This window comes from Callospermophilus lateralis, chromosome 7 (genome assembly GCF_048772815.1).
Source record: "Callospermophilus lateralis isolate mCalLat2 chromosome 7, mCalLat2.hap1, whole genome shotgun sequence".
Lineage (NCBI taxonomy): Eukaryota > Metazoa > Chordata > Mammalia > Rodentia > Sciuridae > Callospermophilus > Callospermophilus lateralis.
The window spans coordinates 38,372,763-38,399,558 of NC_135311.1; the positions used below are offsets into that span (position 1 = coordinate 38,372,763).

General features: G+C 35.2%; 1 pseudogene; it reads left to right on the top strand.

Annotated features, from left to right (window-relative positions):
* LOC143404204 (myomegalin-like) overlaps positions 1-26,178 on the top strand; it is a 39,218-nt pseudogene extending 13,040 nt beyond the window's left edge.
* Positions 26,179-26,796: the final 618 nt, after the last annotated feature.

Here is a 26,796-nt window from a genome sequence, read left to right on the forward strand (position 1 = left end):
GTGCAAAATCATAAGAGATCCACACCTAGACACATTATAATGAAGATGCCCAACATACAGAATAAGGAGAGAATTTTAAAAGCAACAAGAGAAACGAAGCAGATTACATTTAGGGGTAAACCAATCAGGATAACAGCTGATCTTTCAACACAGATTCTGAAAGCTAGAAGATCCTGGAATACCATATTTCAAACACTGAAAGAAATGGGTTCCAACCAAGAATCATATATCCAGCGAAATTAAGCTTCAGGATGGAAGATGAAATTAAAATCTTCCACGATAAACAAAAGTTAAAAGAATTTGCAGCTAGAAAACCATGTCTTCAAAACATCCTCGGCAAAACATTACAGGAAGAGGAAATGGAAAATAACAATGAAAACCAACAGTGGGAGGTAGGACAGTAAGGGGGGAAAATAATCAAAAAGGAAAACAAACCATGTTTAGTAACATAAATAAACAAATATGTCTGGAAGAACAACCCATATCTCAATAATAACCCTAAATGTTAATAGCTTAAACTCACCAATCAAGAGACACAGGCTAGTAGAATGGATCACAAAACAAGACCCAACAATATGCTGCCTACAGGAGACGCATTTGATAGGAAAAGACATACATAGACTGAAGGTGAAAGGTTGGGAAAAATCATATCACTCATATGGACTTCGGAAACAAGCAGGAGTGTCCATACTCATATCAAATAAAATAGATTTCAAGCCAAAGTTAATCAAAAGGGATAAAGAGGGACACTACATACTGCTCAAGGGAACCATACACCAACAAGACATAACTATCATAAATATATATGCCCCAAACAATGGTGCAGCTATGTTCATCAAACAAACTCTTCTCAAGTTTAAGAGTCTAATAGACCACCATACAATAATCATGGGAGACTTCAACACACCTCTCTCACCACTAGACAGATCTTCCAAACAAAAGTTGAATAAGGAAACTATAGAACTCAATAACACAATTAATAACCTAGACTTAATTGATATATATAGAATATACCACCCAACATCAAGCAGTTACACTTTTTTCTCAGCAGCACATGGATCCTTCTCAAAAATAGATCATATATTATGTCACAGGGCAACTCTTAGACAATATAAAGGAGTAGAGATAATACCATGCATCTTATCTGATCATAATGGAATGAAACTGAAAATCAACGATAAAAGAAGGAAGGAAAAAACATGCATCACTTGGAGAATGAACAATAGGTTACTAAATGATCAATGGGTTATAGAAGACATCAAGGAGGAAATTAAAAAATTCTTAGAGATAAATGAAAGCACAGACACAACATATCGGAATCTATGGGACACATTGAAAGCAGTTCTAAGAGGAAAATTCATTGCTTGGAGTTCATTCCTTTAAAAAAGAAAAAAACAACAAATAAATGATCTCATACTTCATCTCAAAATCCTAGAAAAAGAAGAGCAAAACAACAGCAAAAGAAGTAGAAGGCAAGAAATAATTAAAATCAGAGCTGAAATTAATGAAATCGAAACAAAAGAAACAATTGAAAAGATTGACAAAACTAAAAGTTGGTTCTTTGAAAAAATAAATAAAATCGACAGACCCTTAGCCATGCTAACGAAGAGAAGAAGAGAGAGAAATCAAATTACAAGCATACGGGATGAAAAAGGCAATATCACAACAGACACTTCAGAAATACAGAAGATTATCAGAAATTATTTTGAATCCTTATACTCCAATAAAATAGAAGATAGTGAAGGCATCGATAAATTTCTTAAGTCATATGACCTGCCCAGACTAAGGCAGGAGGATATAGACAACCTAAACAGACCAATATCAATTGAGGAAATAGAAGAAACCATCAAAAGACTACCAACTAAGAAAAGCCCAGGACCAGATGGGTATACAGCAGAGTTTTACAAAACCTTTAAAGAGGAACTAATACCAATACTTTTCAAGCTATTTCAGGAAATAGAAAAAGAGGGAGAACTTCCAAATTCATTCTACGAGGCCAACATCACCCTGATTCCTAAACCAGACAAAGACACTTCAAAGAAAGAAAACTACAGACCAATATCTCTAATGAACCTAGATGCAAAAATCCTCAATAAAATTCTGGCGAATCGGATTCAAAAACATATCAAAAAAATTGTGCACCATGATCAAGTAGGATTCATCCCTGGGATGCAAGGCTGGTTCAATATACGGAAATCAATAAATGTTATTCACCACATCAAGAGACTTAAAAATAAGAACCATATGATCATCTCGATAGATGCAGAAAAAGCATTCGACAAAGTACAGCATCCCTTTATGTTCAAAACGCTAGAAAAACTAGGGATAACAGGAACTTACCTCAACATTGTAAAGGCAATCTATGCTAAGCCTCAGGCTAGCATCATTCTGAATGGAGAAAAATTGAAGGCATTCCCTCTAAAATCTGGGACAAGACAGGGATGCCCTCTCTCACCACTTCTGTTCAACATAGTTCTCGAAACACTGGCCAGAGCAATTAGACAGATGAAAGAAATTAAAGGCATAAAAATAGGAAAAGAAGAACTTAAATTATCACTATTTGCAGATGACATGATTCTATACCTAGCAGACACAAAAGGGTCTACAAAGAAACTATTAGAGCTAATAAATGAATTCAGCAAAGTGGCAGGATATAAAATCAACACGTATAAATCAAAGGCATTCCTGTATATCAGCGACAAATCCTCTGAAATGGAAATGAGGACAACCACTGTATTCACAATATCCCCCCAAAAAATAAAATACTTAGGAATCAACCTAACAAAAGAGGTGAAAGACTTATACAATGAAAACTACAGAACCCTAAAGAGAGAAATAGAAGAAGATCTTAGAAGATGGAAAAATATACCCTGTTCATGGATAGGCAGAACTAACATCATCAAAATGACGATATTACCAAAAGTTCTCTATAGGTTTAATGCAATGCCAACCAAAATCCCAATGGCATTTCTTATAGAAATAGAGAAAGCAATCATGAAATTCATATGGAAAAATAAAAGACCCAGAATAGCAAAAACAATGCTAAGCAGGAAGGGTGAATCAGGCGGTATAGCGATACCAGACTTCAAACTATACTACAGAGCAATAGTAACAAAAACAGCATGGTACTGGTACCAAAACAGGCGGGTGGACCAATGGTACAGAATAGAGGACACAGAAACAAATCCACAAAACTACAACTATCTTATATTTGATAAAGGGGCTAAAAGCATGCAATGGAGGAAGGATAGCATCTTCAACAAATGGTGCTGGGAAAACTGGAAATCCATATGCAACAAAATGAAACTGAATCCCTTTCTCTCGCCATGCACAAAAGTTAACTCAAAATGGATCAAGGAGCTTGATATCAAATCAGAGACACGGCGTCTGATAGAAGAAAAAGTCGGCTACGATCTACATACTGTGGGGTTGGGCTCCAAATTCCTTAATAGGACACCCATAGCACAACAGTTAATAACTAGAATCAACAAATGGGACTTACTCAAACTAAAAAGTTTTTTCTCAGCAAAAGAAACAATAAGAGAGGTAAATAGGGAGCCTACATCCTGGGAACAAATCTTTAATCCTCACACTTCAGATAGAGCCCTAATATCCAGAATATACAAAGAACTCAAAAAATTAGACAACAAGATAACAAATAACCCAATCAACAAATGGGCCAAAGACATGAATAGACACTTCTCAGATGAGGATATACAATCAATCAACAAGTACATGAAAAAATGCTCACCATCCCTATCAGTCAGAGAAATGCAAATCAAAACCACCCTAAGATACCATCTCACTTCAGTAAGATTGGCAGCCATTATGAAGTCAAACAACAACAAGTGCTGGCGAGGATGTGGGGAGAAGGGTACACTTATTCATTGTTGGTGGGACTGCAAATTGTTGCAGCCAATCTGGAAAGCAGTATGGAGATTTCTTGGAAAGCTGGGAATGGAACCACCATTTGACCCAGCTATTCCCTTTCTCGGTCTATTCCCTAAAGACCTAAATAGAGCATGCTACAGGGACACTGCTACATCGATGTTCATTGCAGCACAATTCACAATAGCAAGACTGTGGAACCAAACTAGATGCCCTTCAATAGACGAATGGATAAAAAAAAATGTGGCATTTATACACAATGGAGTATTACTCTGCATTAAGAAATGACAAAATCATAGAATTTGGAGGAAAATGGATGGCATTAGAGCAGATTATGCTAAGTGAAGCCAGCCAATCCCTAAAAAACAAATGCCAAATGTCTTCTTTGATATAAGGAGAGTAACTAAGAAAAGAGTAGGGACAAAGAGCATGAGAAGAAGATTAACATTAAACAGGGATGAGAGGTGGGAGGGAAAGGGAGGGAGAAGGGAAATTTCATGGAAATGGAAGGAGACCCTCAGGGTTATACAAAATTACATACAAGAGGTAGTGAGGGGAAAGGGAAAAATAATACAAGGGGGAGATATGAACTGTAGTAGAGGGGGTAGAGAGAGAAGAGGGCAGGGGAGGGGAGGGGAGGGGGATAGTAAAGGATAGGAAAGGCAGCAGAATACAACTGACACTAGTATGGCAATATATAAATCTATGGAAGTGTAAATGATGTGATTCTGCAATTTGTATATGGGGTAAAAATGGGAGTTCATAACCCACTTGAATCAAAGTGTGAAATATGGTATATCAAGAACTATGTAATGTTTTGAACAACCAACAATTAAAAAAAAAAGAGTTCACAGTTGGGGCTGGGGTTGTGGCTCAGTGGTAGAGTGCTCACCCAGCACAGGTGAGGCTCTGGGTTTGATGCTCAGCCCACAGAAAAATACATTAATTAATTAAAGATATTGTATCCAACTACAACTACAATATTGTATCCAAGTACAATAAATATTTTTTTAAAAAAGAGTTCACAGTTTACTCCAGGGAAACTGAATCCTAATTCTCCTTTTGAGAGAGTTTTGCAGGGAGTCAGAAATGCCAGAGTAGTATTTCCAAACCTACACAGTAGGACCAATGGAACTGATACATTCTACTGGATATCTTTCAATAGTGAGGTGCTCATAGTAACTTGACAACACTTACATTAAAGCGTTAGGAGGGACAATATAACTGAATTATTTTCCAAACTCAACCTTATCCAAGGAATGGCTGTAGGGCTTGAACTCCCCAAAGACAATCACATTCTAAGCATGGTGGGATCAAAACTCAAGTAGAAACCTTGGATTGGAGTTTCTGCTTTTACAGAGCAAAAAGGTTGGTATTTAGGGTAGCTTTAAGGAAGCTATTTCCCAGAGAATTACAGAAGTAGCTACTGGTGATAATTAATGAGGTAGAAATTACAATGCTGGAACCAGAAAGGGTGTAAACTTAAACAATTAACTTGTGATTTCTTTTGTCACCAAGAATGTAGAAAGTTTGTACCTGTATTATAGTGTATGGTATTAGATGATTCTGTGGGAAAAAATTGCACAAGTTTCATTATCTAACAAGAAACCTTTGCATTGTCCCAAAATAATGAATGCTAGATTTGTGTAATTTACTTTATATTTGCCATTTTCTTCTTAAAATTTATTTATTTATTTTAATTAGGTATATATGATAGCAGAAAAAAATATACTTTTCCCCAACTTTTTATTCTGGAAATTTCAAACCTACAGAAAAGTGTCAACAATAGTGTAGTGAATACCCATATACATTTTTATTAGGATTCATCAATTTGTTAACATTTGCCACATTTGCATTATTTCTTTCCATGTGCACAACATATATAGATACAATGCTTTTTTTATGAATTTCTTATAAACATCATGATATTTGATCTGTAAATATTTCAGCAAGTATTTTCTAAGGACAAAGGCATTCTCCTACATGTTTACAATGTAATTATCATGTTTAGGAAATTTGACCTTAATGTATTTTTACTATCTAAATATATAATCCATATTTAGAATTCTCATTGTCTCAATAACATTTTCTGTAGTTGCTTCTTCTTGCCACCAGGGGTCATGCATTATGCTTAGATGTCCTGTCTTCAGTCCACTTTAATCTAGAACAGTTTTCCAACCTTTTTCCTCCTGTCTTTTACAACATTAGGATTTTTGAAGAATTCAGGGCAGTGTCTATCATTGTTTCCTCATGGTTAGGTTAAGGTTAAACATTTTTGTCAAGAATCCTATGAGTGATGTCTTTCTGGGTGTATCCCATTAATGCATATTGGTCAGTTTGCATCAAGTTGAATAATTGGATATACAGGAATAAGTATCAGATCAGCAAATGTGGAAAATTTTTATGTAGTGGTAACAAATTTCATCCTTTGGTTAAGGTTGTAATGTGTGCCAGATCTCTCCATTGTAAAGGTTCATTTTCCCCTTTGTAATTAGTAAGTGCTCTACAGGCTGATAGCTTGAGATGCTGACAGTTGTATTTCCCAATAGTCAGTGGCTTTAGCATTCTTTAAACCTTGCTTGAACTTTTCAAAATTAATTTCCTAGTTCTTAAATTTTTTCTTATCTGTTATGAAAGATAACAAAAAAAGATTACAAAAAAAGAGTTATCTTGCCCTTATCTTCCCACTCCATTTGTTGTGTAAGTGGATTGTGTCTTTTAAAAAAATATTATAATATGTACTTCTGTATTCCATAATTTTAGATTTTTCTGTCCTATTATTGTCAAACACATTCATAATTTAACATTAACACAGTTAAAAAAGTCAAATATATGAAAAAGATATTCTCAGAAGTCCCATCTGCTTTCCAATCTTTTCTCTCATGTTTCTTTTCATTCTCTGAAGGTAAATTGTTGAATTCTGTGATTGTCTTAATGAAATATCTTTTTTTGTAAATAAACAGATGAATCATGTGCATACATAATTTGTATGTGTGTGTCACATATTTCCCCCTTTTCCAGATAGAAGTATTCTTTTGAACATAGCTTCTTTCAGTTAACATATGCTTGAAATTGCTTCATATATGTTCATGAACTTCCTCATTCTTTTTTATAGCTATATATATATATAGTCCTTAGTGTGAATATACTGTAGCTGATTCCGTCTTTTCTCTTTCGAATGTAGGGTGATTGCAATATTTTGCTATTATAAATAATGCAATAAAAAAAAACCTGTGTGTGTGTGTGTGTGTGTGTGTGTGTGTGTGTGTGTGTGTATTTTTTCTTAATTGCTGGAATGCATATTCCAAGTAAATTTCTCAAAAATGAGGCAGCAGAGATTACATGTTTTGAGTGATTAAACCTGGCACTATGTGTTCATTTTAGGAGACTTGGACACAGTTGCAGGACTGGAGAAAGAACTGAGTAATGCCAAAGAGGAACTTGTACTTATGACTAAAAAAGAAAGAGAAAGTCAGGTGAGTTTTATAAAGGCTAATTTCTAAATTCCTGTTTCCCCCTGCCGCCCCCCCCCCCAATAGTTGATATTTAAAAGTACAATTCTCTAAGTATAATATCTAAGTTCAAATATAAGGTATACCTTTTTTCTTTTTGGAAAAAAATATAAATCATTTTGTGTGTGTGTGTTTATATATAAAAGATGTATATGTAAGATATAGATAATATATTGTATATAATATAATAATATATGTAAATAAGATATATATAATATATATGCATACATTATATATATTTTATCCAATAAGATCCTCTTATTTTTATAATGGGGACCTTTAAAGCTTTTTAACTACTGAAATAATGAAGTTTTTTATAACCATTGATAACTGTAAGAAAATAATTGTAAAACACTTATGAAAAGAGGAAATGCTATTTATTGCTGCTTAGAATTATGACATCAGACTCATGGAATTAGAGTTTAGAAGCATTAAACAAGAGAAATTTGAGTATGAGCAATAATATTTATTGAGTACTCATTATATGCATTAGACTGTGCTGAATTCTTAAATTAATGCCAGTGTTCACAACTCTACACAAAATAGATGGTATTGGACTTATTTTATAGATGGAAAAGCTGAAACACTAATTTATTTATTTTTTAATGGGACAGGGATTAGTCCTAACTAATAAATGCCAAAGCTAAGATTTAGACGCAAAGTCTTTTGTGTCTCCAAATACTTTCTTTCTAAGAAGTCATTTCTTGGAATAGATACTCTTCCCCATCTTATGCATGAACTATTTCTATCAGTAATTTTCATCCATTTTCTTAGAAGAAACCTTTCAGTCTTATAGAAATCCTTCCTCTGTCTTCCCCATACAGTCAGTTGTATGTCCAGCTATGATGTAGAAGACATGTTAGGGCTACAACATAGCGCTACAGACAAAAACTAAACACATGTTGCTATGGAATCTATTTTAAAAGGTCAGTCAGGGGCTGGAGTTGTATGTAGCTCAGTGGTACAGTGCTTGCCTCATATGTGTGAGATACTGGGTTTCATTCCTAGCACCACCTATAGATAAGCAAATAAAATAAATGTCCATCAATAACCAAAAAATATTAAAAAAAAGTCAATGTCATTGGTTCCTAAGTTAAGTTAGCTAGCTAAGTTCCTAGCTTTTTCTACCTTTTTGCTGTAATTTGATCTATAATATAAAATCTCTGTTTATATTTATGATGAAATTGTCTTATTATACCTTTTGATTTCATTACCATATTTTTGCTTATAAACCAATTCATACATGGCATTTAAAAAATTAGTTTTTAAATCCCCTAGTCCTTTCTCTTTTTTCCTCTACTTTAGCCATTGATTGATTATTCATGTCAGATATTTTAATTTTCACATACTATTTCTGTTTTTCTCATATGTACCAAATCCAGAGTAATGTTACTTTTTGATTCTGTTCTGTTTTCATGATCGTAAAATTATAATGCTTATGAATAAATATTTTGAATGAATGATGTTTAGTCATTGCTTAACTTCATGAATCCTTAATCCATTACCCTCTTCTAAGTCCAATAACATATAAATGTATTTCCACATTCCATCTAACATGAGGTATTTACCAAAAGCTATGCAATTTTTCCCATATTCCCTGTCTTGATATTATAGTAGTATATAGATGCGGCAGTAGTTACTTCATTAACTCCCTGCAATGTGCCAAGTACTTGTAAAATATTTTCTGTATTTCTTATGTAGCCCTGGAAAGTAGCTATATTATTCCCATTTTACACTTGAGGAAATCATTAGTTTAAATGCCTTGTAAAGGAGTTTATGCCAAGATTTAAAACATGTGTCAGTCTTATCTGCAGACCTTTTATCATGCTGTAAAAATGTTTTCTTCTTCTTGTTTTCATTTTTCTTCAATGGAACCAAGTACCTGAATGTCTGTATCTATCTGTCTATCTATCTTTCTGTCTGTCTGTCTATCTATCTATCTATCTATCTCTTTGAAGAAGGTCTGATAAATAGCACCCCTTTTTCCATACCCAACTCTGAATAAATTGAGAAATAAAACAAATTGGTGGTAGATAGCCTGAAGCTTTATCAGATTTAATACTGACAGAGTCTTAGAAACCTTAATGTAATAACCGATGTTGGACCTGGATTTGGTAATTGACCTGCTCAGTCACAGGCAGCATTGGGCCTGGCAGACTACTCCGTGGTGGGCAACAAACTGCCTTTAGAGAAGCAGTGATAAAAAAATAGTCTTCCTTTAGGCCAGTGTCTTCTAAGGAGAGGAAGTGGGGAGAGCCAAGCAGGCCTGGTTTATTCTTCCACTGTGTACAGATAAGTCAAGTCCCTCCCCCTAATTGGGGGCAAAGAAAGGTCAAGAGTTACACTAATTGAGCTTCTTCAGCATGGAAGGAAAATAAAGGTAGTTAAAACTATCAAATAACTGTTACTAAATCATTATGAGCCCATATGGTTATACTGCAAGCATTGATGGAATTAGAAGATACACGAATAAAATTTTTCTTACTTTTGACTTAAATTTTATGTGCTTAAGGAAGAAGTGTTTCTTCCTTTAGGAAGCTTAGTTATACTTTAAATTGGCTTCTCTACCATCTCTCTTCACTTGTTCCACTGAATTTTTAAAGATTATCTTAAAATAGTTCTTTAAAATATTTATTTAAAATAACTTGCCATTGCCGTAAAGATTATATGAATATACGGTACCTACAAGAAAGACATTATACCTAGTGAATCAAGTTTGCTTCCACAAGTTCATACTCTGGATCTGCCACTTACTAGCTCTGTGATTTTTGAATTGGTTCCTTAATTTCTCTCGGTCTGAATCACCTCATCTGTAACTTGAGGTGTAGAAGTCACCTTATCTGTAAATTGAAAAGTAGTTGCCCCATAGGGTTTCTGTGAGGATTCATCTGTTCACTTGTTCATTCATTCATATATGGGTTACTTTCTGTAAGCTAGTGCAGGGCTGAGGTAGTGAGCAATATCAACAGTGTCCCATTCTGGCTCTGTGTAATTTCTACCAGAGAGATAAAAGACAAGAAACATGTTATATTATAAATTACAATATGTTATAATAATTATGCCATTAGATACTATAAATTATAAACATAAGATTTCCTTGACATATTTGGTCATATAAGCATTTTAAAATATTATAATATTATAATTGAAAATTAAAATGAGTGATACAAAAAAAAAGTGATAGAAAGTAACATGGATGGGGACCACCTTAACGGGAGTGGTCAAAGAAGACTTCTTTGAGCAGATGACACTGGGGTCCTGAGGATGGGAAGGAAGCATCCTTGGGAAAGATATTTCAGGCAGACCGAGTAATAGGTATAAAGCCCATGAATCAAGAGTCTGTGTTACAAGAACAGAAAAAGTCTTGTATTCCTAGAAAGTGAAGAATAAGGAGAAAAGTGGATGATATTGAAGGACAAGAAGTAGATTAGCCAGATCGATGAGTTTGTGAGAACAACTCAGCTATCATTATTATCATAATTTTTAATAAATTTGTTATAACAATGTTTATAATTTTCTAGTGAGGAGGGAAGGAAAATACAACACTGAAAATTTAGGGCCTACAGTGCTGTGTGTAAGATTACATTGTAGGTGGTAGCATGTTTAGTAGGAAGCATGTAATATTTAGTGATCTCTGATGTTAGCAGCTATTTTTGTTTGATGCCTTATTTATTAATTCATTAAGTTTTGCATGATGGAGGTGTTCTATAATGTTTTAATCTGTTAGCTAAGGAACTTATATGAAGAAAAATTTCATCTTTTACTTCTGCTAAAGATAACCAGTTTTTAGGTGTCATAATAAATATGGTTAAATTAAATAAATTTGATGGTTTTATACTGTTAACTCAAGTAGAGGAACACCATTAAAAACAACCATTACAACTTCCCATGAAACAACATTTGGTACCATGCTGTGTGGTTTATTGATTTGTTCCAGTAGAGCTTTATTCATGTTCTTGTTTTCTTTTGCATTATTGGCTGATAGTGATGTGATATGAAAAGCAGTTGCCTCATTGTTGAAATGTAAATGTCACAGCTGTTGTTTCCTCTACCTGCTGACTCCAGTGTTTCTTCTGTCCCCAGATGGAACTTTCTGCTCTACAGTCTATGATGGCTGTACAAGATGAAGAGCTACAGGTGCAGGCTGCTGATCTGGAGTCATTGACCAGGAACATACAGGTAAAAGAAGACCTCATAAAAGTCTTTCAAAGGTTTTTAAAGACTATTGGATGTGTTGGAATTCAGATTACCTGTAGGGCATCTTCAAACAATATGTAGATACAGTTGGTCCATTGGCCAGTGCTTATCAATATCCCACTTGAAAGTGTAGTAGATTATTTCAAGAATATCTGTTCCCTTGCCCCTCTGCTAGAACAGCTTTTATTACTATTTTAAAATCTATACTTATTATTTGTTTTTTTAATTTCTAGGTCCTGCAAATGCAACTGGTTGATCCTGAAGACATACCAGCTATGGAACGCCTGACACAAGAAGTTTTACTTCTTCAAGAAAAAGTTGCTTCAGTAGAATCCCAGGTTCAAGAAATTTCAGGAAACCAAAGACAACAGGTAAATTATTGAAATGCAGACTTTATTATTTTATTTGAAATAAGCAATATGAAGACTGTCAATCTCAACTACTTTTGAAAAAAGTCTAGGTCAACTGATGGTACTTCATAGAGAATCCATACTCCACAGTACCTTGCTCAGTTGCAGTCATACATGCCGATTTCTAACCTTTATAGTTCTGAAAGGAGTAGCAGTTGCTTTTGGACACATACTGTCAGTTATCCTTCACTCTCAAACATAAGTCACTTCTCTCTCAATTAACTCTTTATCATCTGCCTGCATTTAGCCATGTTCAGACAACTCCCAATTTAAAAAAGGAAGAGAGGAAACAACCCTTCCTTTGCCTTGAGTTCCTCTGTAGCTCTACTTTATGCTTGACCTTTTCAATGCCAAATTTTTTCAAAAAGATTTATCTACCTATGCTTTACATCCATTACTATTACTCTCACTAACTGTTCTTCTCATCCCCCCTCCAGCTTTAATTTTAGCTTAAACATCTCTGCTATTTACACATTATCATAGCCCATTATTTTTATGTCATGTAGTATATCTCACACGAACATATGTATGTTGATGGATGTCTTTTCCTCCCACTAGATAGTAAGCTTTTCCCTAGAATTAGAACAGAGTCTGTCATATTAAAAGGTGCTCAATAAATGTTTATTTCCAACATTGAAAACTAGAAAGTCCTATTGTATGTTTCCCTCTTACCTATCCTTTCTCACTGTTTTTTGGGCTTCTTTCCTATGCTTCTGACTTTTGTCTCCTTTTTTTTTCTTTCTTGCACTCATATTTGAATTCAGCTAACATATAAAATGATATTGTGTCATTGATTAAAACTGTAAGATAATACAGAGATCTTAAGTAATAAAAGACTGGGACTTTTTGGTCAGAGTATGTGCAAATACATTTTTTTCTTTTTCAGGATAAACTTGGCTTCATGTCTCACTTTTCCATTTGTATGTTGCTTCTTTTCTTTCTTCAGTTGCTGCTGATGCTAGAAGGACTAGTAGATGAAAAGAGTCGACTCAATGAGGCCTTACAAGCTGAGAGACAGTTCTATAGCAACCTGGTGAAGTTCCATGTCCATCCAGAGAGCTAAGAGAGTAACTTTTCCCTTTACTAAATAATAATAATAATTATTATTGTTATTATTTTTATTTTTGAGTCAGAATCTCACTAAGTTGCTGAAGCTGGCCTTGAATTTGTGATGATCCTGCCTCAGTCTCCCGAGTCACTGAGATTATAGGCATATGCTGTCATGCCCAACTTTGTTTTTCCCTTTTTTTAAAAAAAATCCTTTTATTCTTTTCATTTCTTCTATTCTTTATTAAGTGCAGATGCTAATAATACCAAAGAAGAGAGAAAAAGAAAGCTATCCACTTCGTTATTTTCTGCGTAGATGGCAATAAGCCTCAGTGTCTAAATCTTGTCAGGAATAGTGTGTGTTTCACATAGTTACTGTGAGGATTAAATGAGAAGACAGCTTAGGCTTCTAAACAGTGCCTTGCGTATAGTAAGCATTTGGTGTATTTTCCTTTCTTTTCTCTGCTCTGTGTTCTGTTAAAGGCTGTTCTATTATAAAAGTACAGCTATAAAGGACTCAGATATTAGTTTAGTATCATTGAATATCATTGAAGGTAATACATTCATTGCAATACCTAATATTACCTCAGAATCATCGATAACCATCATGATGATTATATTTTCTTGTACCTATTGATTTTTGGTCATGTATATTTTGTCTTTTGTGTTTACTTTCTATTACCTTCCCCCCGCCCCATTTCACTTTCTCTCCCAATTCTTTTTTCTCTTTCACAGTTTTAATTTTTTATTATTCCCATTTCTTCTAAATTCTTGTTGGGCTTAAAAATATTTTCTTTTTAAAGAACCCCTGGATCTTTAGTCTTCATGAACTGGATTTGTTTTCAGAACACTGTCCATTTTGGTAAAAAATAGCTATCCTCAGCAATTCTACTTGGCTCAGTCTTGCTTCACAGGGTCTTCTGAATTACTCTACCTTTGTCAGACATTTTTCAGCATTACAATAATTTTAGGTAATCATGGAAGCAAGTTTACTTTTTTTTGTGGTGCTAGGGATTGAACCAAGGGGCCTGTGCATATGAGGTAAGCACTCTACCAACTGAGCTATATCCTCATCCCTTTCAGTTTACATTTAATTTTTTCCTAGGTTTTAGTTTTTCAGAAATAAAAGCTTTTAATAATGAAATTTCTCTTATGGGGCCTGTAGGAGGGTGAGAGCAATCATAGAACTATATTTTATTTGAGATTTGTCCAGAATCTGGCCTAAAGGGGCAGGCTTTGAAGAAAGAAGAGGCCTTGCAAATCTACCAGTAGTGACTGCATGTGCTGCACCAAAGAGCTCATTCATTTATGATGTCCTGGAGAACAGTACTTTAGAAAATCTCACGGTCTACAGTAGCATTGATGGCTCTTTGGAAACATAAGTGGACTTGTTACAGTTGATGGCTAATCCGTTTTCCTTCTATGTGGCATGTTCAATCAGCTCTGAGAGAGATTGAACTCTGCAGGTGGAACTTGAAGGGGCCCAGGTATTACACAGTCTGCTAGAAGAAATTCTTGGAAGAAGCCTGGAGCGCTTAAGCAGACTGGAGACCCTGGCCGCCGTTGGAGGTGGGGAACTGGAAGGTGTGCAAGTTCATCACAAGCATGCCTTCTGAGTGCTGGTGGGTCACACTGCATCCCAGGATGGAAAACCTGTTTACACTAACCAGAGGGAGCCTTGTCTGATGTGGCAGAATTAAATGGTGACTTACTAATGATAGAGCTGGTACAAGTAGCATCAACTACAAAGTGAAACTCACTTTAGCCTCCTGTATCTTATGTACAAATCTACTTCTCCATTGATTGTTGGAAATAAAGTGTATTTGCACATTTAAATCATTCAGTTTTAGTTTCCCCACACATACTCATTTTTTTCCCAGCCCTTCCTTCTTGTTCCCTCATCCCTTCTATGGGCCAATAAAGTTTATTCCTTCCCCACTTTCACAATCCATTTCATATGTTCCATATCATGTCATAAATGCATGTGTGTGTATTATTTTTGCCATTCAATCAACTCCTGCTCTTTGAGAACATTTTTAAAATCCAATAAAAGAATAAAATGAAAGTTTCAAGATGAGAAAGAGAAAGATTGAGTTCATAAGAATGACTTTGCAAAAGTGATAATCCATATCAGAACGTAATCAAAATCAGAAGAGTAGTTTTAGGCCAACTTAAGAAACAGAGGCAAAACCTGTTAAAGTGTTTATAATAAACTTTTGGCTCTAATATTGTTTCAGAGTTGACTGTTGATCAACAGAGGTGAAATTAGATAGTTAAATATTAAATTCTATTTAAAACTTTGTTGATCCCTTTAGGTTTTCTTTTAAGCCGGGGACATGCCATTTAGTTCAGAAAAGTCTTCCATTGTCATAATTCTCAGTATACAAAGATAATTGTTAATGTAATATCCCTGTTTAAAATCAGTATTTTGCCAAATAACTTGTAGAAAAGAGTATCACTTCTGTATCTCCATTTGGTAGTGGCACTAGTTGGAGTCCTTTATTTTTCACTATCTGGCATGCATACACTTCTCTATATTAAGTAATGGGCTCTAGGCTTTTAAGTGCTCAAATAGTTTAGAATGAAATGTCACTGATCTGTATTCATGGGTTTTAGTCAGTGTCTTGGTGATCTCATGTGGCAACATGACAGGTGGAAGGAAAAGGTACTTGGGATTGTATTTCTGGTATTTTAAATGTCAAGAGTATAAAAAGTAACCAAGATTACTATGGAGTTTTGTGGATTCAGCACCAGGAGGTTTCTTATTTCTGTAGATATTTGTTTCCTAGATTAGAAGCAGAGATTTCAGTTGCTTTAAACATGGTAATAAGTGAGCAGGGATTTAGGGTTTTAGTACCCTAAACATGTCTGAGTTTCTTTTCTAAGCTAGATGGAACATAATTTTTATTTCTGTTTTTCACGTGAAACTGTTTCTTTCATATTTTTTAAATTTTTTTCTTTAGTTGTAGATGACATGATACCTTTATGTGGTGCTGAGTATCAAACCTAGTGCCTCACACATGCTAGGCAGGCACTCTGCCGCTGAGCTACAGCCCCAGCCCTTTTCTTTCACATTTGTATGCTGACATGGCTTACATTACAGTCTAATATTCATCAAGGATTCTGTAGCCTTAGCTGTGCCTGTAACAGTGTCAATTGATGTAACATGGACAGGGAGGATGTATTCTACCAGAGAAACACCTGGAATATTTTGATTATGTGGTTTTGCAGAGATTGGTAGTCATAAACCTTTCTCTTATTGGTGATGCCATTTCACTTTTAACGGCCTTGAGAGGAAAAGGGAGTCAATGGGAAAGAGAGAGGAAGTATAAGCATAACCACTCACTATTCTTAGTTTCCCGGTTGTAAGAGATGCTTTTCTGTACAAAACTTTATGTAGCTTTCTCCAAGTAAGAAAGCAGATAGTGGAGTTCAGCATAGAAATGTCAACCTGGGCTGGGGTTGTGGCTCAGTGGTAGAGCTCTCGCCTAGCATGCATGAGGCAGTGGGTTCAATTCTCAGCACCACATAAATGTAAAATAAAGATATTGTGTCCACCTAAAACTTAAAAAAAATTAAAAATAAATTTAAAAAAAGAAATGTCAACCTACTGAAGAGTAGTTTCTCATGTTATTACAACAAGGCATTTAGGAAAATTTTTCTCTTAATTTTACTAATAGACCAAGGAAGCTTTCTAAGTCTACTGTTAAGTTTTAACTGTGAGTGATTCTTCAGTTCTAATGGCTCATAGTTATTATAGTAATTTATGTTAACAATCACTGCTTCTATCAACCTCCAGTGAGAGTGGATTGATAGAAGAATACATTGAATTTTATTTTGATACCATAAATGTAACTAAAATCTAATACTAACTTTCTAGTTTTGATTGGGTTGAGGCTTGCAAATACTGCTACTTGGAAAGAGCTTGCTGTCTGTGGATATTTGTTTCCTAGATTAGAAGCAGAGATTTTAGTTGCTTTAAACATGGTAAGAAGTGAGCAGGGATTTAGGGTTTTAGTACCCTAAAAATGTCTGAGTTTCTTTTCTAAGCTAGATGGAGCATAATTTTTCTTCTATACTTCTGTTTTTCACATGACACTGTTTCTTTCACATTTTTTAAAAATATTTTTTTAGTTGTTGATGACATGATAATATAACATATTATGATTAGAGAACAATTCTGATGAACATTTTTGTGTAACTCACATATAGCTGTGATTGGACACATCATTCATATTGTCATTTAGTATTATATAATGTGCTTCTTTTCTCTCTTTAGAAACACAGGGTCTTCTGAATTACTCTACTTTTGTCAGGCATTTTTCAGCATTACAATAATTTTAGGTAAACCTGGAGTGCCATGTGTGTGTGTGTGTGTGTGTGTGTGTGTGTGTATGTATGTTTGTGGGTTTTACTCGGGTCAAGCCCAGGGCCTTGAGAATGCTAGGCAAGCACGGTACCACTGAGCTATATCTCCAGCCCACTTACGCCATTTTTAATCAGAAACAGAACTTAAATTTAGAAAAATCCATATTGATAGATTTCATTGGTCTTACATTTTCTTTTGAATGATGCAAGTCCACAAAGTAATGGTTAAAAGGGATCAGGGTAGATAAAGTTTATAGTTTTTAGAACTGTAGAGTTAAAAAGGACTTCTAAGGGTATTTTTTTAATGATTGAAATGGAAGTCCTTCTGACATGTTTAAACTCTTATGAAAGTTTTGTTAGTTTGTTTTTTGAGCGGTTCTTTTGTTTGTTTAGGTTTTGTTTTTTTTTTTTTTTTTTTTTTTTGGTGCAGGGATTCACTATAGAGCTTCATGCATGCTAGGCAAGTGCTGTGTGACTGAGCTACCTACCTAGCCGCTCTACTGCAGGTTTAAATCATATTATTGAAATCTAATGATTATTAGAGACTAGTATACGTCAACGTTTGTCTGTTGGTCTTTTTTTAAAGCTATTTAGTTATTTACTTTGAGAGGGTATACTCTTATCCCCTGTTTCCTTTACCCTCAACCCATCCATTGCCACAGCAACTTTTCTTCACTCAGTTGTAGACAACAGCAATATTTTTAGTACCTCTGTATCTTAGTACATTTTTCTTGTTCATAATTCTAAAAGATTTTTAAATTATATCATAATTGGTTAAAAAAAAATCTATTAAGGATGAAGAAAATCTAAACCTGTATAGGATCTCAGCCACAAAAAGTAGCTTCCTTATAAGATTCTTTAATATATTTTACTTGGTTTATTCATAAGTGACTTACGCCTAAAAGACCTATCACTTCTATGCTAATTTATGCTCCTAGTTTAGTGTGGGGGTTGTAAGAAGTTGAGTCATAGTTTCAAAACAGTTCAGTTTTCATTTTGTTAATTTCAGTTCTACTTTGAGTTTTGAGTTGCTTCTGGAATCTTCTGATTAGGGAAAGAAGAAGCAGGTCACATTATACTAAAATTATTCCTTTTTTTAAAGAAGTAAAGGTTGATTGGCTTACCTAAAGTTATAGTCTTAGAACACTTTTAATACTTTTGCTTTCCTTGAGCTCGTAACAGAAGTCTCTAGATCCAATTGTTTGGGTAAAGGCATTGTTTTCTGGTGTTTTTATAAAAGAGCCACATAATCTTCACACTTGAGATAGTTGTCTCTTTAATACTAGCTGGCCTTGTATTCAGCAAGTCTGTAGCCAGTATCCTCCAGATAAGGGACAAAATGTCTATGAAGTTAGGGAAAAAAATCAGTAACTCACACACTTGAAATCCATTTTTCATCTTATATTGAAATATTGTACAAAAGGTAGAATAAATGAAATGAATTTTCTTTTTCAAATACAAACATCTTGTGAGATAGAAGCACATATTTCTCCCTTGCTCTTAAGTTAAAGCTTGGGATGCTTTTCTCCTTTGGGTAGTATAGAATCATTTGTACTCAGGAAAAAAAAAAACAGCTGAAAAAATGGAGCTCATTTATGGTAACTCTAATAAAAAAAAGAGAAGGGACAAATTAATAGGTAGTGTTCTGGACAGATTTCTATAGTGTAGGTTCTGAGTCTTAATGCATTTTTAAATATTTAAGCCACTCCTTCACCATTTATAGGTTTATTAAAACATTTTATTATGATTAGAAAATAAAGTAATACTTTTACATAGTCTTTGAGTATTGATAGAAGGTAAGTTCTCAGCTTTTTTCTATGTAATCACATGAGCCAGGATGAGTGCCCCAAATAAAAAATTAGCATTATCATTTGCCTCCAACAGGGAAATGGAAGGGAAACCCAAAACTGTTGAACTAATAATGCTAATTTTTGTCAGATTTCAAGTAAGAACACTTAAACTTGTAAAGTGATAAACTCATTATTTTTGTGTTACTTCCCTTTTGTTGTTTAAAATCAAATTCCAGAAATAAAAATCTTTATTATACTGTTTTCCTTTGCTAGAATTGAAAGAATAAAACAGAAAGTTCAGCAGCATCAGAAAATGTTTGGTCTAAAATATTAAGAGTAGGACTAAGTACTTGAACCAAATAAACTTTTTTCCATGGAGAACATCTAATTGTATGGCAAATTCTTGTAGATTTGCTTTTTAGTACTTGAGTATGAGGTGCTGCTTTTTGTAGTTATAAAGTCATTATTCTAAGATATTTGTCGCTCAATTTATACACTTTAGAGGTGTGTATATATACATGCAAGTATATTTTATAACTCCTGAATTCCCACCACTGTCCATGCAGCATTATTAGCTTAATTTTTTTAAAGCAAAGTTTTATTTGCTTTTATCATTTTTAATTTTGTAGGCTTAAAGTGATTCATAACTTCAGATGAAAAAGAAAATTACATGTTAAATGATCAGAAACTTGGCATTAAATTATTTTTAGAACTTTCCCCACCAAGTTAAGCTGTATATTTTTCTTTGAAAGTTAATTTCTTCATAGATCTGTGGTGTTAATCTGTATTAATATTTGTGCTAAAATGGAGAGTGTACTTTTTATATATAACTGTTAGAATTCCAGCTTACTTTAGTTGAGACACAATAAATTGTTACTGATCTAATAAAAATATCAAAGGCCTACAGAAACTATTTGGTTTTGTTCTTAAAAGATTTATGAGAAAAGAAGTAGAGGATACTTATCTTTTGTTCTTTTCCTTTATAGGAAAATCAGTCTATTGATCATTGTACTAAAATTCCAAGTCAAAGTAAGGCTCTTTGGAATGACTACTTTACTAAAGGAAGAAAGAAGAAACCTGAATTTTTCTCCTCCCAATGAAGTGACACTAAAGAGACAGTGTTACACTTTTCTCCAGAAAACTGAAATTGGCTGCTTTACCTTAAAAATCCTCTCTTAATTCTCCTTGCTGAAGTAGATTAGGAGAAAGCAGGACGGATTTGAGGATCCACTGTTATAATGGCTGGTGCTGTCTCTTTAAATCTTCCTAGAAAAGCCTTATGTTCTTTAAAGAAGAGACCATAAGCGGGAGGAAATCCTCAACATTACAGAATTACATTTACAGAGTAAGTCCAGTGAGCATATTTTCTCTCCAGGACGTCCTAATTTACACATGTACTGGTCATCCTAAGGATAAGTGACTAGTTCATTGAATAATCACCCTTTTGAAAAAGTAAAAATGTTTTCCAAAACTCTGTTGATATTTCATATCCTGAAAAGTGATTTGGATTTTAATTTAGTTTTGTAAAGCCACTTAAAAACAGTGCTTTCTGAATACTGTATGGGTCAGGGGCCTCCAGGTTGCATGAGATGTGTTGCAACTTAAAGACAAAGGTATTCCATAAAGGGGCTTGATTTGCAGACAGCAGCTTTCTGCTGTTCCAAAACAAGCATCTGTTTAGACAAAGAATTTTATTTCTCAGTAGAGGCTATGGAGAGCTACATAGAATATTGACTTTTTCTTATGGCCCTGAAGGGAATAGATGCAGATAAAATTGATAGAAGAATGTTCTCCTTTGGTTCTTTCATCTAGCATCATAATATTAAGTCAGTGATGGTTGGTTCATGACATAAAGTATGAGAGTTCTGCTAATGAGCACACAGCAGAGTGTCCAAGAATGAAAGAGATGGATGGAGAGGACCTGGCACTGAGGGAAAGAACACTGGGCACTGCAAACTTATGCTGTCAAGTACTAGCTTTTAAAATCCTCTTTCAGGATTAGTAAAATATGAACCCTGCTATGTTCTTGGTTTAGTTCTTAAAGATTTATGAGCAAAGTAGAGAACAGTCATATCTTTTTTATTTTCCACAGGGGAATCAATCTATTGATTGTTGTACTAAAATGTCTTATCTCTTTGCTGTTGATCCCATATAAATGGCTTATAGGGGAAATAATGATTATAGAGTAGGGGGAGTGATCTTGACCCCACCCAGTTTGGACTCCTTACTAAGAATTAAAATTAAACTTTGTGAATTTTCCTGTAAAGCTTATTTTGCATGGTGGAGTTTCAAGACAGTTATAATTTACTGCTGATGAATCCTGTTTGTATGGCACCTTTCCAAAAGAGTTCATTCTATTTCTCTGATGACTCGATTCTTTTTCAACTGTCCTGGAAAGCAGAAAGAGCACAAAGTATTATTTCAAGCATCTTGCTGAGGAAACCGATTTTCATAAGTGAAGAAGTACAGGTAGAATCAATCAAGATCATCCAGTTAATAACATCAGGTCTAGAACTTCCTTCTTCTGCTTACATTTAGATTCTGTGGCCTTCAGTTTAGTTAGCCCTAGTCCAAGGACCACTTCAACTGATAGAAAACTATTTTCTAGATCTAAATAATGGACATTTTGGTATCACCTCTATTTTGGTGGTTCAGATCCTAGAATCTTGTAAGAACCACAACTCCATCAAAACCATAAATAAAAGTTTATCAGCAGCAACAACAATAATAAACAGCAATACTGTCTGAGGGTAAGCTTTATTGAGGACATACTGTACTAAGCACTGTTCTAAGCACTTTAAAATTAGCAAACCCTTTGAAGTTCACAACAGCTGCATGGAATGGATGATATTATTAACCCTAATTAACAAATGAGGATACTGAGTTACAGACAGGTTATAACTTGCTTAAAGTCAAAACTAGTGAAAAAAGAATAATTCAAACCTCGACTGGCTCCAAAGTCCACATTCTCAATATGCAATTTATCTCAATTTTAAAAGTTTTATAAAAGTAAGAATTTTTTTCCTTGGTCAAAGAAGACCTTATGGTTGCAGAATGCTTAAGCTGTTGCCAAAGGATTTTATCATGTTACATTTTTAGAGGGTTATTTAAAAAAATATTTTTTAGTTCTAGTTGGATACAATACCTTTATTGTACTGATTTATATGTGGTGCTGAGGATCGAACCCAGGGCCTCGTATGTGCTGGCAAGGCAAGCACTGTACCACTGAGCCACAACCCCAGCCCTGATTTTTTAAAAATATATATTTCTCTCAGTTGTAATTGGACACAATACCTTTATTTTTATTTATTTTTTATTTTTATGTGGTGCTTGGGATTGAACCCAGTGCCTTGCACATGCTAGGTGAGCGCTGTACCACTGAGCCACAACCCCAGCCCTTTTAGAAGGTTATTTTGTTTATTTTGTAGAACTGAATAGAAGGTAGAAGATAATTTTCAAGATCTAGATAATGGACATTTTGTTATCACCTCTATGTTGTGTAGTTCAGAGCCTAGAATATTATAAGAACCACAATTCTATCAAAACCTCAAATAAAAGTATTTAAGATTGCAGGCATGTTTTCATGTTAACATGAAACATGTAAAACAATCTTGGAGAATTGAGTCAACTTATGAATGAATAGATTCTTAGATTTTGGAGACTCTCAAAGTGACAGACCATTTTATTTTATATTTTTATCCATAAAAGCAGAAGACTCATCAGTATAAAAAGTTTTAGAACCTTTCATTTAAATTAGAAATTTAAAGAAGTCCAAGATAGTTCTAAAGATAGACTTATTTTCCCATGTAAAAAGCCTAGAAAAGGGGATTGCCCACAAAAGAGGTTCTTTATTTTCATTCATTTAAAAAAATGTAAATTATAACAGAAAGATGGATGACTAATGTACACTTAGATATGATATATAAGATATCTTCATTTTATTCTAACATTTTCTATAAAATATTTTCAGCTTTATTCTAGTCCTCAAACAAACAAAAATTGTTTTCAGCTTTCCAATTCAAGGAGGTAAAAGGTAAGCAACTTTAAAACTGCCATAAAGTAACTACAGCAGATTGAATGAACTCTGGGGGGTAAGGAGGAAAGAAAAATAAAATCCCTGTGTGTAGAGTGTTGAGGTAAGATGGGCATTCTTCCTTTTTCTCTAATTTCTGATGAAGTCAGAACCAACACATCCTGTCCTCCCCCCAGTGAATTAAAAAGGAACATTATCTAGAAATGTAAATGTGGCATCAGAAAGAACCTCAAAGGTAAGTGGAGGACAAAAAGTGTCAGATAAAAAACTTCAGGACCTGTGACAGTCACCTTTCCTAATTCCATTTGGGGAACCTAATAAAAGTATCATCCTGGGATTTGGACTTAGCATAGGCTGTGCAAGCCACCACGAATGGTACAGGACAAAGATCTGGATCTAACAGAGCTGAACTTCCTTGAACTACAGGATCATTCTCTAGCTCAGTGTTCTAAAGGAAAACAATGGAAAAATATGCTTTCTTAATCTTTCACTGAGTAGGACAATTAATTTGTGTGCGTGTGCACACACACAGGAAAAATAAGATAATGATCTCTGTCATTGTACAGGGAAAGATTCTCCAAAGTAAGCATAATATATATGTGCTTCAATGAATTATCATTTAGTGTTTTGAAGCAGTCAGAGCATTCACCTCTGAATAGAGGTGAACATATTCATCTCTATTTAGCCAGTGCCTTGGGTGAGAGAGTTCTGGGGCCAGTTTGAAATAATAAGTATTGGAAATCCCTGCTGTACACTATCTGCCACCTATTAAGATGCTAATTGTTAGAGGTTTCTCTTTGTGGAGGGATTTACTGAATAGGATCCTGCCTTGGTCCACGATTAAATAATGTTCACCAAAAGATCAGGAAAATTAAACTGTTAGAACAGCATGCCTAATTACCTTTATACCTTGATGAGGTCAGCATGAACCATTGTAAATTCTGTGGCATGAACTTGCAGATGCCAAGAAATGGAATCTAAATACAAATTGTCCCTGTTCAACTCATCTGCAGGATGGCGAGTAAGAATTCAGGCTTAAGAAAGAATAGGTGAGAGGGCTAAACACTCAAACAGTGAATGCTCATTATTCATGTAGAATGTTTCATTTATGGAAATCTGAGCTCAGGAGGAAGCTCCTTGGATTGGCAAGAAGAAGCAAAAATAAAGTTCTGATTTATCACCTGAAGAAACAATGAATGGATCCTAAGAGTACAGACACTTCTTGACAAGTACAGACACACTTGTCAGAATTAGTTGGGTAACCTTGGACAAGCCACTTAATCTCTTTAAGGCCAGGGTTATTGAGTGGTATGAAGAGGACTTTAACAGATTGGTTGCTGAGTCCAGGGTCAGAACTAGATCTTGAGATTCTCTAACCTGGGTAGGTTCTTTAAGATACAGGGTGGCACAGGAGATATTTTTTGGTATTTTGATAAAATAAATCTATAACGTGGCCACAGTTATTGATCTAAAGTAGTATGGACAGTCTTTTATTCAAACAAAAGTAAAAAAGAAGAAATTCTCTAGATTTGTTCATTATTGTAGTCACTAGCTATATGTGGCTATACCAATAAAAATTAAGTAAAATAATTAATCCAGTTTCTAAGTCACACTAGTCACATTTCAAGTGCTTAATAGCCACATGTGACAAGTGTCTACTTATTGGGTGCTGTAGACAAAGAACAGTGCCATCATCAAAGAAGGTTCTGTGGTCAGCACTTCCCTAGACCACTAGCTGCCTAGACCAGGAATGGCAGTGATTTGTCCTTTAGAGCAGGGTGTGGATGTTTGTGCTGTGGGGTGACTGTGTACATGGTGACTGTGTACATTGGGGAATGAACGAATGGATTAATCCTTATTGGAACAAAGTATAAAAAACCCTCCATTTAAAGGATGTTGTCATTGAACAGAGTTTGAGAGACATGGGGAAGAGGGAAAGAGGAGGGAATTAGGAAACAGTATCATTCTGTGTCTGAAATCTGGACTAAACCTGAGTCTTTCCTAGGACACAGGACCCCCAGATGGGAGAACCTCAGAGATGTCATCAGTCTATGCATAGTTGATCACAACAATGGAAAAGTGGGAAAGGAACTGGGTTGCCTTAATACCTAGGAAATGAGGGAAACTCTTAGCATTTGTTGGGGGGAAAAAGATTAGTTATGTTTGGCCCATGTTACAGAAGAAAAAGTTGCTACATAGCCAGGATAGGGAATCATTTAGAATTTTAAAAAATAGACAAGAGGGTAATCATTCTTGACAGTCAAGCTTTTTGGTTACAGATCTGTACAAGCTTGAGTGTTAGTAAAAAATTACTGCAAATACACTGAGAAGGATTGGTTTTGCTTTCCCTTATGGCTAGGATTCCAGGCACTTGGGGGAAAGAAAGAAATCAGAGGTGGATGGCAAAGAGTGTAATTTTACCTGCTGTCTGGAAGCCATCTGTGAAGGGAATCACCTTTCTCTTCTGAACTTACTTCCAGGTGCAGCTGCAGGGGATGACACTGAAGATGCCAGCACTGAATTCACTGACAGTATTGAGGAGGAGGCTGCACACAACAGCCACCAGCAAGTAAGTCAGTGTCAGGCCCTGGGGTTCCCTGGGTGGAAGGTACACAGCCCTTCTGGGGTCTGATGGTCTCCCACAGCCTTTGTGCTCCTAAAGTGAGACATCATTCTATATAAACCACTTCCCAGTCGGCTGCTTGTCCTCCCTGAGCATCCCAGCTGCCTCTCCAACCCACATTGTCAGTTTCTCTAATAGACCCCTCTGTTTTTACTACTTCTGTGTTTTTCTTCTGCTTCCTGCCTCTTCCTACCCACCTTTGCCTTTATTTACTGCCTGTAGCTATAGCTTCAGAAGAATTTTTACTTACAAGACAATGGATACTTCCCCTCTTGGGCTTTTGTAACTGAAACACACCACAGAAGACAGGGAGACATCGAAGGGCTTCTTGGGGAGGTGGCAGGGCTTAGGACCTGCATGGGGAGAATGCTGAGAAACTCCAAGAGGATCAGAATGTCTCCATAGCAGGGATCTTTCTCAATGGAGTCTCATATAGAAGAGAACTTGGCAGTGCAACCTGACAGACTACCCAGGTTGTGACTAAGTCAATGACCAGCAGATGGCCCTTCAACAGCAAGCCCCTGTCAAGCCTCAACTTGGTATCCAAGGCTGAAACACAGTGCCCACCCACTATCAGAGAAAGCACGTTCTCAAGTCCAAGAGTGAATGTCCTGGACCTCAGAGATTATCACTGATAGTGAGCCCACAACACTTGTTGGAACTCCTAAGAGTCTCCGCCTTGCCCAGTGACATTTAACTGTTGCATCTTCTAGAAGGACGATGCCTGAAACTAAGTTATTGCAGAGAAAGTAGATCCCTGATAGAAATCCTTCTGCAAAAGCAGCCAGGCTTCCCCAGTGATGGCTTCCTGAGGACTATGAGGAAACCTGTAGGGAAAATGAGGATGCCTGGGTCTGTCTATACACAATTTGCATAAGAAAAAGAGGAAAAATTTAATAAACCAATGAAAGTAGCCCAAGGGAACAGT